Source organism: Haliotis cracherodii, unplaced genomic scaffold (assembly GCF_022045235.1).
Source record: "Haliotis cracherodii isolate W230 unplaced genomic scaffold, xgHalCrac1.p SCAF_5, whole genome shotgun sequence".
Classification (NCBI taxonomy): Eukaryota; Metazoa; Mollusca; class Gastropoda; order Lepetellida; family Haliotidae; genus Haliotis; species Haliotis cracherodii.
This window is the reverse complement of record NW_027266308.1, coordinates 30,142,402-30,158,322: the sequence shown is the minus strand read 5'-3', so window position 1 is coordinate 30,158,322 and position 15,921 is coordinate 30,142,402. Positions and strand designations below refer to the sequence as shown.

General features: G+C 40.7%; 1 long non-coding RNA gene across 1 annotated transcript in view; it reads right to left on the bottom strand.

The window, feature by feature from the left end:
* Positions 1-14,026, bottom strand: part of LOC139442776 (uncharacterized) — a 39,530-nt gene extending 25,504 nt beyond the window's left edge. The window contains exon 1 of the long non-coding RNA XR_011651701.1: positions 12,800-14,026. This is a non-coding gene — a long non-coding RNA (uncharacterized lncRNA). The remainder of the gene's footprint in view (positions 1-12,799) is intronic.
* Positions 14,027-15,921: the final 1,895 nt, after the last annotated feature.

Here is a 15,921-nt window from a genome sequence, read left to right as displayed (position 1 = left end):
AAACTTGATATTAATAGACCTCCTAAAACCCACCATCCTGTAAGTAATCCTGCCGATTATTGGACACAGAAACACACCGTCTATCTGATGTATTAACGACATATCACCATGAAAGCATGCTGCATCCTTGTCGTTCTAATATGAGACTGGGACTGGGTCTTGTTCTTAATATAGCAACTCATTTGTCCATGTGTTAGGAAACACATACTTTATTCTATTTGTCCATGTGTTAGGAAACACATACTTCATCCCGTTTGTCCATGTGTTAGCAAACACATGCTTCATTCCGTTTGTCCATGTGTTAGGAAACACATGCTTCATCCCGTTTGTCCATAGGTTAGGAAACACATGCTTCATCCCGTTTGTCCATGTGTTAGGAAACACATGCTTCATTCCGTTTGTCCATGTGTTAGGAAACACATGCTTCATTCCGTTTGTCCATGTGTTAGCAAACACATGCTTCATCCCGTTTGTCCATGTGTTAGGAAACACATACTTTATTCTATTTGTCCATGTGTTAGGAAACACATACTTCATCCCGTTTGTCCATATGTTAGGAAACACATGCTTCATCCCGTTTGTCCATGTGTTAGGAAACACATGCTTCATTCCGTCTGTCCATGTGTTAGGAAACACATGCTTCATCCCGTTTGTCCATGTGTTAGCAAACACATGCTTCATTCCGTTTGTCCATGTGTTAGGAAACACATACTTCATCCCGTTTGTCCATGTGTTAGGAAACACATACTTCATCCCGTTTGTCCATGTGTTAGGAAACACATACTTCATCCCGTTTGTCCATGTGTTAGCAAACACATGCTTCATTCCGTTTGTCCATGTGTTAGGAAACACATGCTTCATCCCGTTTGTCCATAGGTTAGGAAACACATACTTCATTCGGTTTGTCCTTGTATTTGGAACACATCTTTCATTCCATTTGTCCACGTGTTAGTAAACACAGTCTTCATTTTTGGGTCCATGTGTTAGGAAACACATTTTTCTTCCCATCTGTTCATGTGTTGGGAGGCCCGTGAAGATACAGGGTAGATACCTATAATCACCTTCATCGCTATCTATAATCGACTTCATCTATACCTGTGATCGACTTCATCGCTACCTAGTGCATTTATGCATTGATGGGATGTATGATGTGGTGTTGTGGTGCATTTATACATGGATGTGATGTGTGATGTGGTTTTATGTAGTTGCGGATGGGTGAGATGTACGAGTTTGGTGGCTGGCTGGTTTTGTGTTGTGTTGTGGTGTGGTGTTGTTATCACGGCTATTATGTTGTGCATGGATTTGGATGGATGGCGGCATGGCAATGCATGTGAAATCTCAATATGAAGCAAATTCCCGCATTCTTCGGTGACGTTCAGCCGGGGTGGCCCAGCGTTCAGCACTCCGTGTCGTGACACACACAACGTCACCACGACACCACCCACAGCTGTCGAGGACATATGTTGTCATACAGTCTTGGTGTACATATGGTTATCACAAGCGATTAGCTCAACGAGTCATCACTTCGTACCGCATGTTTGTGACGTAAACACAATAAACGGACCCCATTTGTAGATAATTAACATCAAGAACAAAACTGGGTCAACCTGGAAAAACGTTGTTGAGTTTCGATGTTGAAATCAGCCTTCACTCCAACAACCAAAACTTTCAATGTTTGCAATATTTGGCCACATTCGTTGAAACATTTACATCACATTCTCAGAATGCAACGAATGAAGAGTGTTGTCATGACCTATTGAGCGGGTGTGTGACGAAGATAGTTTTTGTCATCTAATGCCTCTGAAAATAAACATCTTCCCAAGGCAAGGGAGTTGCCTCGCCGAACTAGGCTGGAATTTCTGGACTCGATCGTCGTGCCACTAATGATTATTATCCCTTTTATATCCCATCTATGTAGAGTTATGTCCCTTCTATGTCTCATGTATTGACTAATCAGATTCCAACTACCATATAACTTGCATTTGCTTCAAATACAAGTTGTTCAAGCCAGAACATGAACCAATATTAACCAGAACTAACATTCATTCCAGCATTTTCGCGAACACCTGGTATCATCACTGTTTGACAGTGATTCACAAACACATGCTTATGATCTAGTCTGAATCATACACTTCTTATGATTATGGAACTATTTTTTCGCTTTTATCTATAAATACATTTTAAACTAATTTCTACTCAAGGCAAGTATAAAATTGTACCTATTCATACACGCGACGCTATGCAACGGATATTGGTTGCCATAATTAAAGTGAAAGATAAGGAGTGTTGTTTGGATTAAGGCCGATTTATTCACCATAAAGATTCCCATCGATGCTCCTCCAATCTCCTGTCACATCAGAATCAGAATGAAAGAAAATATATGTTGGTGCCATGTTGCTCCAAAGACATTGTTTCTTGAATACGTTAGCGTGACGCTGTTTGAAGATTGTTAATGAGATTTCTCAGGCATACAATACATTACAACAGGAATAACCCGACCTTGGCATCGTGTCTAATGTTCTCTCTTAAACTTCAAAGTTGTCATGTCTGCTGTTGAAGACGTCGCGATTCGCTCTGCACAGTTGAATCAGTCGTGCTGATACGTTTATCTGATGCGTCCCGATAATGATCCTTGGGCTCGCCAGTACCATGTCTGTGCTCGTGGGTTTCATCAACACGGTAGACGACCTGCATCACTTCGGGCTTTCCTCCCAAACCCAGCTGACACGACGATAGAAACGGTATATTGTTCAAGGTGGCGTTAAACCCAACTCATTAACCGGATAACAGATCAACGCATTCCAAATCCCCCCCCCCCCCCCCCCCCCCACACACACACATTCAGGAAAGCTACATCCATTTCTTTCCAACATCTTGACTCTAATACTAAAGCATCACATTACAAGAATTGTCAGCGAACATTTGCCCTTCCGTTGCCACATTAATTATACATATCAAAACATATTTCTTTTACAACATGCTATCTCGATGAGCTGACGAACACGATAATGTGACCCTATTTTGCATCTGTCTGCGAACCTCCAAACAAAATGGCATATGACAACATTTTACAGTGACACTTCGTGTATCAGGGTTAATAAACGATCACATCTATTACAAACCTCCCTTTTATTTTGAATATTATGACTCAACTTTCCATTGCATCTTGCTGCGATTCTATTGCATCTCTCTGACACTTATTACTAAATTGGGCTCATGTATATATTTATAGCCGTCGGTGCCTAGAAATTCGACCAAACTGCTTTCCTGCGCAATGGATCAACAACTACGACAAGCAGTAAGCATGAATACTCCACCCCCGCAAAGTTCATGTTTAACCAGAAACACAAACATCACTGTCTCCATTGCCTTTAATGCATCATACCTTCAGCTCGTCTTCTTTAAGACGAAAGCTTTTCATAAGTTCAGATTAACATTAACATTAGGCCTTGACGGAAACTTAACGGCCCGCGAAACTTAATGCATTTATTGTTAAGAGTATGGCAGACAATTTAAATAATTGATCTAAAAGAGGTATCATTTATTAAGTCCTCGTAGCCATGGCAACACCTGAAGAATAATATCAAGGGTGTCATATGAAAGAATTCCTGGAACTGTTTTTATGAAAACATGCCAACATGAAATTAAATTATTGCTGTTCCGTTCAAATGGTTGCTTCGTCGAATAGTTTGAAGAAACAATGAAAATAAATGTATATAGATTATATCTGGAACTGATCAATGTATATACCACGAGGTGGCCTTATCAAATCTAAAAGAAACGCATGGCATCGGAAGATATTCGATTTTATGATATCAAGATACCGTATATCTATTCATTTATAACAACTGTTATAACGTCTGCCAAAATATGATTATTATAACTGAGCAATTCAGTGTGTTTTATGATACTAAAAAGATATGTAAAAATGGTTCATTCATAGATTCCTTGCCAAAAGGTCTTAAACGACTTTAACTTGAATCGATTTTGAATATGATGTTACTTTAATACCATTTCTCTTTTATGTACAATCACCTTCATCATTATTCTTGTATCTATTGTTCACAAAGGTTCCATTTTAGCAACTAACACGTCATTGTTCACAATAGAACACCATCTCACTGGGTGTTGTTTGTGGAAGTCTCTGAAATCGACTCCAAACTATCACAGGTGTCAATGTGCTTTCTTTAATCAGCTGTTAATTATCACTTAAGTCAATTCCCATTGGCCTATAGTCCCAAGAGGACATTTCAACAGTGACAATAGGCAATTAAATACTAGAAACGATAGCCTCTTGGTATTTGGACCCACCGGAATGTGACAATATCTGAGTTTCGCGGTGTTCGGCTGCCATCGAGATGACGTCATTCAGGATGGTCAAGAAAGGTTACACTGGCATTTTCTGGAAGTCGTGCCAAGAAATAGACGAGCACAGTGATTTCATACACCTATATTTCTTGCATATCGCTGCCACCGAGGTAGACTGACGTCAAAAGGTCTGATCGATAAAATAATAATTGCTGACTTGTTTCAATTGTACAACTATGATATAGGACGAGCCAGAGGATTATTGCCTTTTACGCTTGGCACATTATTACAATTGACTTATTTTTAGAACATATCTAACATTCCAATATGACTGACTGACTGACTGACTGAGTATGGTTTTACGCCGCTTTTAGCAATATTCCAGCAATATCACGGCGGGGGACACCAGAAATGGGCTTCACACATTGTACCCATGTCGGGAACATTCCAATATGAGCATATATAAATATATATTTAAATTAGATGTTGTAAAATCAAACAGCTGTCATCTTCTTAAACTAAACCGTACATAATCGCTCTAATGTACCTGTAATCCTGCGAGTATTTTGCAACATGGACAACATATGAAGATTGGCAGTTATTTTACGGGAAATATGTCTCTTTGTGACAATGTAGCATATGATTGGAATCGAGTGTGGACGTGTTGTTTTGCTAATGGTATTCTGCATAGATTTGCATGTTAATTAATAGGCAACATAGAGACAATGATAATATTTCATATGCAAGTAAGAAAAAGATGCGTTCTTATTTTGAATAATGTCATGCAAAACATTATTATTATTAGTAGTAGTATTATTAGTATTATAATTAAGTTCCTCTAAGTTACCAACATCTTCCCACAACGATTTTTTTTTAAACAAACAAACAAACAAACACATAAACAAAAAAATATCAATTGCTTATGGGACAATATAACACAAATACTTCATGTTAGAAACAAACACTTTCTGTTATTCTTTATGGAGTGCGTGAAGTTAAAACTTAATTTCACCTCTTACATACACATCAAAAGAATCCTTGAAATATGTAACACGGGACATTGCTGTAGAAATTTTTACATCAATGCAGCGAGGAATAACCAAATCACATTTGTACATTTTTATGGCAAAATTCAACTACTTTGTAAACGTCTAGAGAAGAGGTCAGGAGTACACCATGTCACGGATGGTCATAACAAAACTCCACATTCCGGATCAGATGTGGGGGGCTTTTTGTTCATTGACATAGAGTAACGATAATATTGTTCTTAGTGTGTTTCTAACCATATGCTGTCAGAAGCGCGATATGGCCAGCAGATTGGGACTTTGGAATGGAAGCGAAGTTAGCATGCTATACACGTTGAAAGCTGTGATATCTGTGGATGTTTGTAATTATTTCGTGATCAAATAAAGCATCGTGACAAATACATGAAAGGTTATTTTGCATATGAAGGGGTGAAAACATAATTGTATAACTTCTAATTTCGAATTTTGGAAAGTGTGTGAACTGCATGTTCAAAAATCAGTAATTACAAACACAAGAGACAGGCGACTCATCAACATCAACAACAACAACACATTTGACTCCTCAACCCTGTCACACACATCTTCCTGAGGCAAGAGAGTTAACACCCTTGCCGAACTAGGCTGGAATTCCTGGGCTCGATCGTAGCGCCACCAGTGGCTATTACAAGTTATGTCCCTTCTAAGCCTCTCCTGTGGACCAATCAGATTCCACCTCTCGTATCACTTTTGTTTGCTTCACACAAAATGGTGGCGCCGAGTCAGGACGATCTGATCGATAATCAAGATCTATATTGTGATAAAACGGGTCTTACATCGCGAGATTCATCAAATCACATGAGCACCTTGAATAAAAACATTAAAAGATTTGGAAAATATCTGCTGACGAGTTGGCGGTGCACATGCACGACAGTTTACGAACCGGATTTCGATTTCGGTGCGCGATTTTGATTGGACTATGCATAGACTCGTTAGTCCAGCCAAAATGTAACTCCATAATACCAGCCTAGTTCGGCAAGGGTGGAAACTGGACTTGTATAGTCAGCTAACTCTCTTGCCTCGGGAAGATGCGTCACACACGACTACCCTCGCCACATGTCAATTTATCCATCAATTACAATGCAGCCTTTGTCTCTGTATCTTGCCCTATTAATATTTCAGAAGTCTACGCTGTCGTATCCAGAAGAACACGTTCTCTGAAGATGAAATGGTCTTTCCCTGGGGAACAATTTGTTGCAGTAAAATATATTAATTAGCACAACAATACGATGTACATGTGCAATAATGGGACTGCTTTCCGGCAGTAATTCCAGTTTGCATAAACAATTTTGATCTATTAGTGAAGTGTTGTAAAACACGAAAGGCAGGTGTCGAGGGACATCCCGAAGAATCAGTGCTTTTACGTATATTAAACAACGCGTCGCATCAATTATCAGCGAACAGCAGGTGCTCATGACGTATGTGGTCACAAAATGTGTGACCGTAGGATTGGAGCCACACAGTTCAAATGCACAGCCATGAAAGCTGTGAATACAGAAGCGATGTCCACGGAAGAGTGGCCAGTCGTTATGCCTGAAGCTGGGAATGCAGAACCGATGGAAGGCCCGTTTGCACAACCGCTGAGGCTGGAACCGCTGAAGTTGTGAATACAAATCTCATGGCAACACTTTCACACGAACAAGCGCTAAGTGCAAAATTGACGGCGACATTGCAACAAGTCCACATGCACAACCTCCAAAGCTGTGAAAGCAAAACCGATGGCAACATGTTCTCATGCACAGCGAAATATCGTAAATGTTGGAAAATATGAACTTCTATGATAACCATCTGATTCTAATTTCCCGATCGGTTTCTGCACGAGCTCCACAATCTGTGAGCTGTCGTCTTGAAAACGTCGCTGTGTTATCGGTGCAAATAATTTACAACCTCGAAATTGTCAAATAGCCTTGTGGCGGTAATTCATTGCCTCCTTGTTCGCATTCCACGATACACTTGGGAGAAGAAGATTGCCTAGAAATACATAACCACGCGCTATCTGGAGACAACGGTTTGATAGACGTAGTCTCAAGGCCGCAGTTTTAAGTGTCACGATGCTTGTGAAACAACTTGCATCATTGTGTCAACAGTATGTACGAATCAGAATGTAACAAACTATAATACAAAATATATATCTGTAAGCAACATAAATAACCAACATTATGGTGGAAAGTACGAAATGTAGGCTGTATAAACGACAATTATACTTTTAAAATCTAAAAAAGAAACCTTTAAATTTTCAAAGACCAATCCTGGAATTTCTGTGATCGTGCAATCTTATAGTAGTAGGGCCCGAGACAATGTTTCTTGTATCTTGAATCACTGTATTTGTGAGGTACTGTTTGATTTCCTCCCCACGCCCAAATCTCTGAGTGATGACAAGACCCAGAGAACTTGTCTAACAAATCCACAAGAATTGACAGTGACGGCCGCCGTGAAGATCTGAACACATGCCTCTCCTAAGAGAGCTCGTTGATTTGGTTCATGCACGTCATCGTTTCCCAATTACGTGTAACGATGCTCATGATGTCAATCACTAGATTGTCTGGTCCAGACTCGATTATTCAGGCTGCTATCACATAGCTGGAACATTGCATCGTGTGGCGTTAAACAACACACCAACAAAAAACAATATGATAGTGATGGAGATACAACATATTTTCGTATGTAACGTCAGTCAATACACTTCTGATTTCAGTCAGAATACTTTCAGACAGACAGTCTTGTTTGAAGACTTACTGGAAATATTTTTATGTTTCATATACAGTCATAAGTGATGGAGGGGTACGGGTGGCCCAGTCGTTTAAGGTACCGCAATCCGCTGTTCAGAGCTATCTCCCTAGGCACACCAGAAACCTATGATTGTGGGTTCGAATCCCAGTTCGCCCTGTTATGTTTCTAGATTTGCCAGCACCATACCAGTGCTCGTGGGTTTCACCAAAGTGTAAAAGGCCTACATCATGTCCGATTTTCCTCCCACACCGTGATATAACCGACGTACTGTTGTTCAAACTAGTGTTAAACCCACTCGTACGCTGGGGTACAACCCTGAACACGTATGCTAAGCGTATTGGGTCTAGTACCAATGGTCCTGTTAATGCAGAACTCAAACTCTAAGAGTACAGATAGGAAATGACATGCTAATAATGTCAACAATTATTTCATGTTAAAATAAACTTGATAAAATTTCATACGTTATGAATAATTCACTTCCATAAGCTCTTTATCGAGATACCTCTTCCTGAAGCCAGGTTAAGTTACAATTAAGTGCCTTTTAAAACGTTCTTAACCTTCAGGAAAATCGTCCATAACATTTCGAGTAGTGATGTCACGTGGATATACTGGCTCACGATTAGGCCAAACACAGCAGGCAGTATTGGATAGACTAGAAATAGAAATTTGGGCAGTAATGCACATAAACAATGTTTTAATTTTAAATTCTAAATTTAAATTTTAAACTAACCCAAGAGTCCATATGAATTAAGTACAGTTTCAGACAAGCTACCAATCATATTTTACGAGTCATATTAAGTATTAAGGCTTATGTATTGTTAAAGACAATTTCAAACAACATTTTGATATATATATTTGTTTACCATGAATTATGTGATCCAATGGGATATTTTAACCAAATGTCTGCTCTGTTTAACCAACGGGACAGCATTTAGGGGCTAAAGGTTTCGGTTCGTGTCATAGTGTCAGAAAATCTCTTTATTGACATTTTCGAAGTTGTATCAGTTTATGGCATTTTTTCATACTTAAACATGAAAGTGAACTAATACCATCTTCCCAGATCCAGTGCAGCTACGTCAGATACAACTGTAGATTGGTAAATAAAAAATTATCATGTCGTGAACGGAATGTTTCGATACTGAATGACGCACGCCAAGATTCCTGAACTATAGTGACATACATAATGTATCCTCACCATTGACACAGTAAGCAGTAGATGGAAGGTCGCTGTCTTACGTATGTGCGACCAATGTATATCAAGTACACAATCATGGTATTCAATATATATTGTGAATAATACCGTACGTAATATGGTCTTATGAGGACACTGCATGATTCTAGTGACCTGTCACCCACACTCTCACTAAAACGTAAATAGCCTTGTGAAAACCTACCTTTTCCGTTTCCGCTTCCGGTGTAGGACCGCAGTTACATTTTTTAAAGTGTATTTCTGGTCGTGTTAATCTATTCGGTACCGAATACGTTTTTACTCGTAAACATGTCAGCGTTTCTGGCACCAACTAGAAAGATAGAATACCGCATATTAGGCGACTTTTTCCAGCTGGGATGAAAACAAAGTTTTCAAGTATTAATGCCCTGTGATGTCACATGATGCGTCTTACAAATCGTTTTTAGCGCTATGACAATCGCAGCAATTACATAATTGTACAAAATGTTTTGTAGCATGTGTTAGAGATCACTATGATCCGTTTCGAAAGGTGTGCTCCTATCCAAAGACCGCCTCCGTGGTCTAACGGTAGAGCGTCCGCCCGGAGAGCGGAAGATCCGGGGTTCGACCCCCGGCCGCGTCATAGCAAAAGACGTTAAAAGATGGTACTTGTTGTTATCCTGTCCGGCGCTCGGAATTAAGGGGCTGAAACAGACTTTTCGGCTCGGAGTCAGTATACTGTGTCTGAGTGGGGTATTCATGTTAAACTGCGACATGGTATCTCAGTGAGCTAGCACTTTAAACCGGCATAAGTCCGGACTAGTACAAGCAGCCACACAAACACATACACGTACATGCACGTCGCTATATAAGTGCAATAATCTTGGACGCGACGTTAGACCCCATTTCACCTTACCTCCTGTCCCAACCCACTATCCTCGCCCTCAAACCTTCCATACCTTCCATAAATCGTGTGCGCCAAACGGGTAATGAGCCTGCCAAGGGTTGGCTAGCCCCCACCCGATCCACCCGATAAACTGACTTACTTTCCTGCATCGCTTGTCTGTATTAAATTTATTCCCCGTGAAGATTCGGGTTAGAATTGGTCTTAAGTAACCCATGCTTGTAAGAGGCAACCAAGGTGATCGGGTAGTCATATTCGCCGACTTGGTTGATGTATGTCATCATATGCCAATATTGTGTAGATGGATGCTCATGCTGTCAAACACTGGATTTTCTGGTCCAGGATCCAATATTTACAGACCGCCGTCGCATAGCTGGAATATTGCTTAGTGTGGCGTTAAACAACAAACAAACAAACAAACAAACAAACATTAACTTGATCTTTAAGGACACATAGGCCATCACGTCCGCAGGTATCCGCTTTAATATCGAGCCAATCCTCTTCCCGTCGGGGCGACGCTTATTCACACGATACCTAATATATTGCCATCACCCGCTCGCATGGGATCTTAATCCGATTTTATCACGGCTACACTCTGAATCTCTTCTTTCCTTCCGCGTGTACCCAATTTTTCAACCGAGTCAAACCGATATCTAATCGAATTCTTTTCTGATCAAACTTACCATTATCCACCCGATTCTCGAGAACCACACACACGCACGAAACACGCATGCACGTACACACACACACACACACACGCACACGCACGAACACACATAATTTCACCATCCCTGCCCATTGAAGACAACCATCTCACAATGACCCCGAGACCAAAACAATTCTTTGGTACATACTTATGAGTTTATTGTTTGCTCATTTGCCATGAGTTAGCCACCTCCACATATTATTCCCACATGATAATGTCATCACTGCTCCACCTCTGTCCCGTGAAGCACCACCTTTATTAGCAAGAGCAGTTATAATGATCCTAGGTTACCAATTAAACCGAGCAATACCTCGGCCTCCGAAGTGAACCCGGCCCGTCACTTGCAGCGAGGAGAGTTGACGCGTCGGTAGAGCGCACGTCATGACGCTCTCGCGAGACGTTACGTAAGGTAGAGGAGACATCCGAAATATTTTATGAACATAAACCACAAATAGGAATTCGATGCTAATGACGCGGTGTCAATAGATGATACATGTACGACTCTTATCATAATTCAGGCACGATCCACATTTTTTTCTTTATGTGTAGCCTTTTGTATATACATGTAAAATCTTCATCATATGACGAGGCATGGTTAAGACTAAATTGAAATTGACTTGAAAACGTCACATTTAAGAGTAAATAAATCATACGAGTTCTACAAACAGCATGACTGTTAACTATATGTACTGTAATATAGGTATGATGAAACAAGATATAATGTAATATAATGAAACTGATGACGTTGAATAAGAGTAGCGTATATTAAAATTAACTCGGCAAGGCCAGGTCCACTATGTCATCGTCAACTCAACGACAGCGATAATTCGACAAGTAGGTTGTTCCCGTCAAATCGATCAATGAGCCTTCTGTAATATACGTGCGCTTCTTATTTTTCCTCATGTCATCGGAATCCTCTTTTTTTGTCAGCCGAGAAGTACAGATATTCCACAATCTACCCTAAAAGGCTATCAATCACCGAAGGATATATTTTACGAGTTCTGGGACGAATTACACTGTAACCAGCCTCAAGGGTAATAGCTTGGAAACATTTTTGAAATGCCCGTATCTTTAGCTGAAATCACGACCGAGTCCTTACATATCAATTTCACCAACGTATAACCCTGAAAAGAAATTATGAAAATCATCCTTTTTGATGACATAGTATTGTTAATTATTGAGCAAGTATATGGACACAAAAAGATCCATACAGAAAATTTGGTAAATGGAGATTCACCAGCTTCCTCCAATCGTTTTTGAATGATGCACCCGGATATATATATATTTCATACACGCGGTGAAATGTACCTAAAATCAATACACAAAGTCGTTGGGAGAATAGTTTCTCGGTATATATATATTCAAATGGCATCATTGGGGTTAACAATAACTCGAGAGACATGTGCGTCAGTTGCTACACGCAGAGATATGATTACAGGGATTCTGCAGAAAAATATGCACCCCAAAGGAACACCTGCGTGTATATCTTTGAATGAATAGACGAATGAGACGTGGAACTAGCGTTCCTGAACACCGTCTTGCGAGGAGTAGAGTCAATTAACACTAAACGTATCATGTAACGCTTCTCCGTATACTGATGAAACAGACTGGCAAGGTTTGTGGGACATTCAACCCCGGGACTAATTGATCGGGTATGAACAGTAGGCTTGACCCTATTCCCAAGCACATATGTTTGGTATTCAAGCAAAACTAAGGATCGCATTTCACGTCAGCACGTATGTGTTGCGGGTTTCTTACGAAACCCAACTTCTAATGTTTAGTGCATTTTAACGCTACTCGTTTTCAAACATAAGGTTGCTCCAATGGTTGGTAAAATGCGTTAAGGTTAGACATGGTACTAAATAATGTGTTCTTAGAACTTGTGTGCAAAGTTTATGTGCATACAACATCAACGGTCTCACCTGCAGGTTTTTAAGTCCAGCGCTCCCACAAACACACATGTTCCTCCGTTAAGACAGTAGTACCGATCGGCATACACGCACGGCACAACATGGGTGTATGTAATGTCAATTGGGCCACCAGAGAGGTACGGGGATATCCTATTGTCCAGATACGATCGTCCATAGCTCCTCTTTGACCGATGTCCAGCCCTGGTCGGCTCAACAACCACTGTCATGTTACTACTTTTAGACTTGTCCAAACTCGGGCTCTCGGGACCTGGGTTTTTCGCCTCTAATGTGATTTCTTTTGACTTAAGAGAGTCACTTACAGATATGGAATCCCCTCCCCGAGGGGAAGGAATATTATTCCTTAAATTATTTTCCTGAGAATTCAAACTTTGGTCCCCTTCAAGAATATTTCGGGTCCTTGAGTTCAAAAATTCTTTTACATCCTCTTGGAGACCTTTCGGCAATTGTTTAAAATAGTCCGAATTCTCGAATCTTTGGATCCAAAGTTTCTCCATGCTTTGAATGACTGCCCTCGTGGCATCTGCAGTGAATGGTACGGGCAATGCATTGGTGACGGGGTACTGAGATGTGATACCCGGGGTGGTCCCTTCCGTAGGGATGGGGAGACACTCGCTGAGAGCAAGAAGTGTAATTATCAGCTGTAACAGTTGTAGAGTGAATGTACTGCCCATGGTCGGTATGGGTGCATCTTGTGATGTACGCTTTGTAAAGCTATATCGATATCCGTGTTGTGTTCTAGCCGGCAACGCGTTTGTGTGTGAGGGGGCCATGTTGGCCCATTTCCGTCCACGTATCCCCGCCTCCTTGCTGTCACTCCGGCGCCGATTTCCAAACTCCCTTGGAGTATTAACGTCGCTCAACGTGGAAATCTCGCACGCCTCTCAGGGCTGCTCCGGTAGTGTAAACCGTCCCGCTCACGGAGGGAAGCGCGATTCTTTCAAACGCTGACGAACAATCCGATAGAACTGGTCATTTTATTCCGGGTACCAATTAAGACAAGGCTAGCACGTTTGGAACGCATGCATGCATGAGCTGGATCGTTAGTTAAGTAATTACTTAAGTCCTATACATGTAGTCCCGTATTCAGGGTGATGTCCCACGAGCGAGAGACAGGCCTGTTCCTGTGTATGTGGTTCAAAGACAGATTAAGAAGTATCTTGCTCCGTTGGCCAAGGACTCGTTATCTCAAAGACTCCCGTGCTATATGTCACCTGCATATGAGAGAGCTGGCACTTTTATAGCGAGCTTCACATATCGCCCACTCACCATAGTTTCCACGATGCTTTAGTCAGTCATGAGGTTTGAATACATGTACTCCCACTGTACTAAAAAATAGTGCAACAATTGTTCATAACACTGACTGTAACTCTCACACATTATTTTCGCATAGATTAATTTTTTTTTTAGTGTGTAAAGGTGGGAATTATTCAACAAACTGTTAACACCTACCGCGTCTGCGTATGTTATCATAAAGTACTACTTTATCACATGCATATTATCCAAACTTTATGAGAACATGCGAAAGGAACATTATTTGATTGACATGCTGTAAAGTTTCGCCCCGCCCTCTCCAACATAACTCCATTGGTGCTCATGTGAAGTGTAAACAAGCGAGTGGTACCGATAGAGCTTGCATTCTCCACCGACAACAGTTATAGTGACACTGCCGGTCGATAGAGGGCGGTGCGGGAGACAGCTACCGTTCAGCCGGTGAAATGTACATGTGTCTATTTCAGTGAAATGTACATTTCAGTGAAATACACACTCATGCCTGTTTTCGTTCTTTCCACGTATTTGGCAACAGTTTGTACAGTGAAATGATTATGTATACATGTATAAAGACGCTCGAACACTTCGCTAAACACGTTTTATCGATTAGCGATGGCTGCACTGAAACGTGGCATGTAGTTATAGACATCTGGGCAATTAGCACAACACTGCTCTTCCAACCCAGGTCTTGTCTGATCTCGCTTCCTCATATAACGGGAAGGACAGGCCAATGAATTAGTCATCTACGAATTTGTTTCACAGGGAATGAGATCACCCGAAGGACTTATCCCGACATGCCATTAAAATTATTATATTGGGACATGTTTACCTGTTACAATTGAACCATACATATGTATTCACTGAGATCAGAGATTATCGTTACGATGACACACTGCATACACCAGGGGTTAACACTAAACAGTTCCATATTCAGTTAGGCCTCGTTAACTGGAAACGATTGGCGCTATTGAAATTCCAATTAACAATTGTGGGGGGAATCTTGATTTCAAATTATATTATTGTTTCGATTAGGGATCACGACAAGTCTGGGATATGTGTATATTTCACATTTGCTTTCGTAATATCTCATGAACACCAAACAGAGTGGTTACGGGTGGCCAAGTCGTCTAAGGCGCCGCGATTCACTGTACAGAGGTGCGTCCATTGGGCACGCCAGAAACCTATGATTGTGGGTTCGAATCCCGGTTCGCCCCGATTATGTTTCTGGGTTTGTCAGAAGTTTCACCGAAGTGGTAAACGTCTGAGACCTGCATCACTTCGGGCTTTCCTCCCACATTAAGCTGACACGCCGCGATATAACTGGGAAATAAAGCGGCGTTAAACCCAACTCACTCACTAATGTGAGAGGAAAAGTCAGAAGTGATGCAGGTCTCCGACGGGATTCGAACCCACGAGTACAGGTGTTTGTCCAAGGGAGGATATTGCCGAATGAATGAATGAATGAATGAATTACAGCTTAAAACAATGTAAGTCTAGAAATGGTCTACTGCACAGGGCTGTCACCCATGTCGTAATGGACCAACCCGTTATCTATTTATAGCCAGGAACTATAACAAATTAAACTTCTTAAAAATATATTTATTTTCATTCATCATTTTTTTTCATGAACTAAAAGAGCTAATTGCCATTGAGTATTAAATAAACTGAGGGGTAAAAGAGTTTGTTTTTCTTTAATTGAAAATTGAAAGCACTGCTGTTAAATTTGGTTATGCTTATTTAACCATCACCCATTCTTGCAACAGTTTGTAAAAAAATAATCTGTGGCTGGGTGATTTTGTGTAAAAAGAAATTGGTTTAATGAAGACAGCGCTAAGAAATGAATT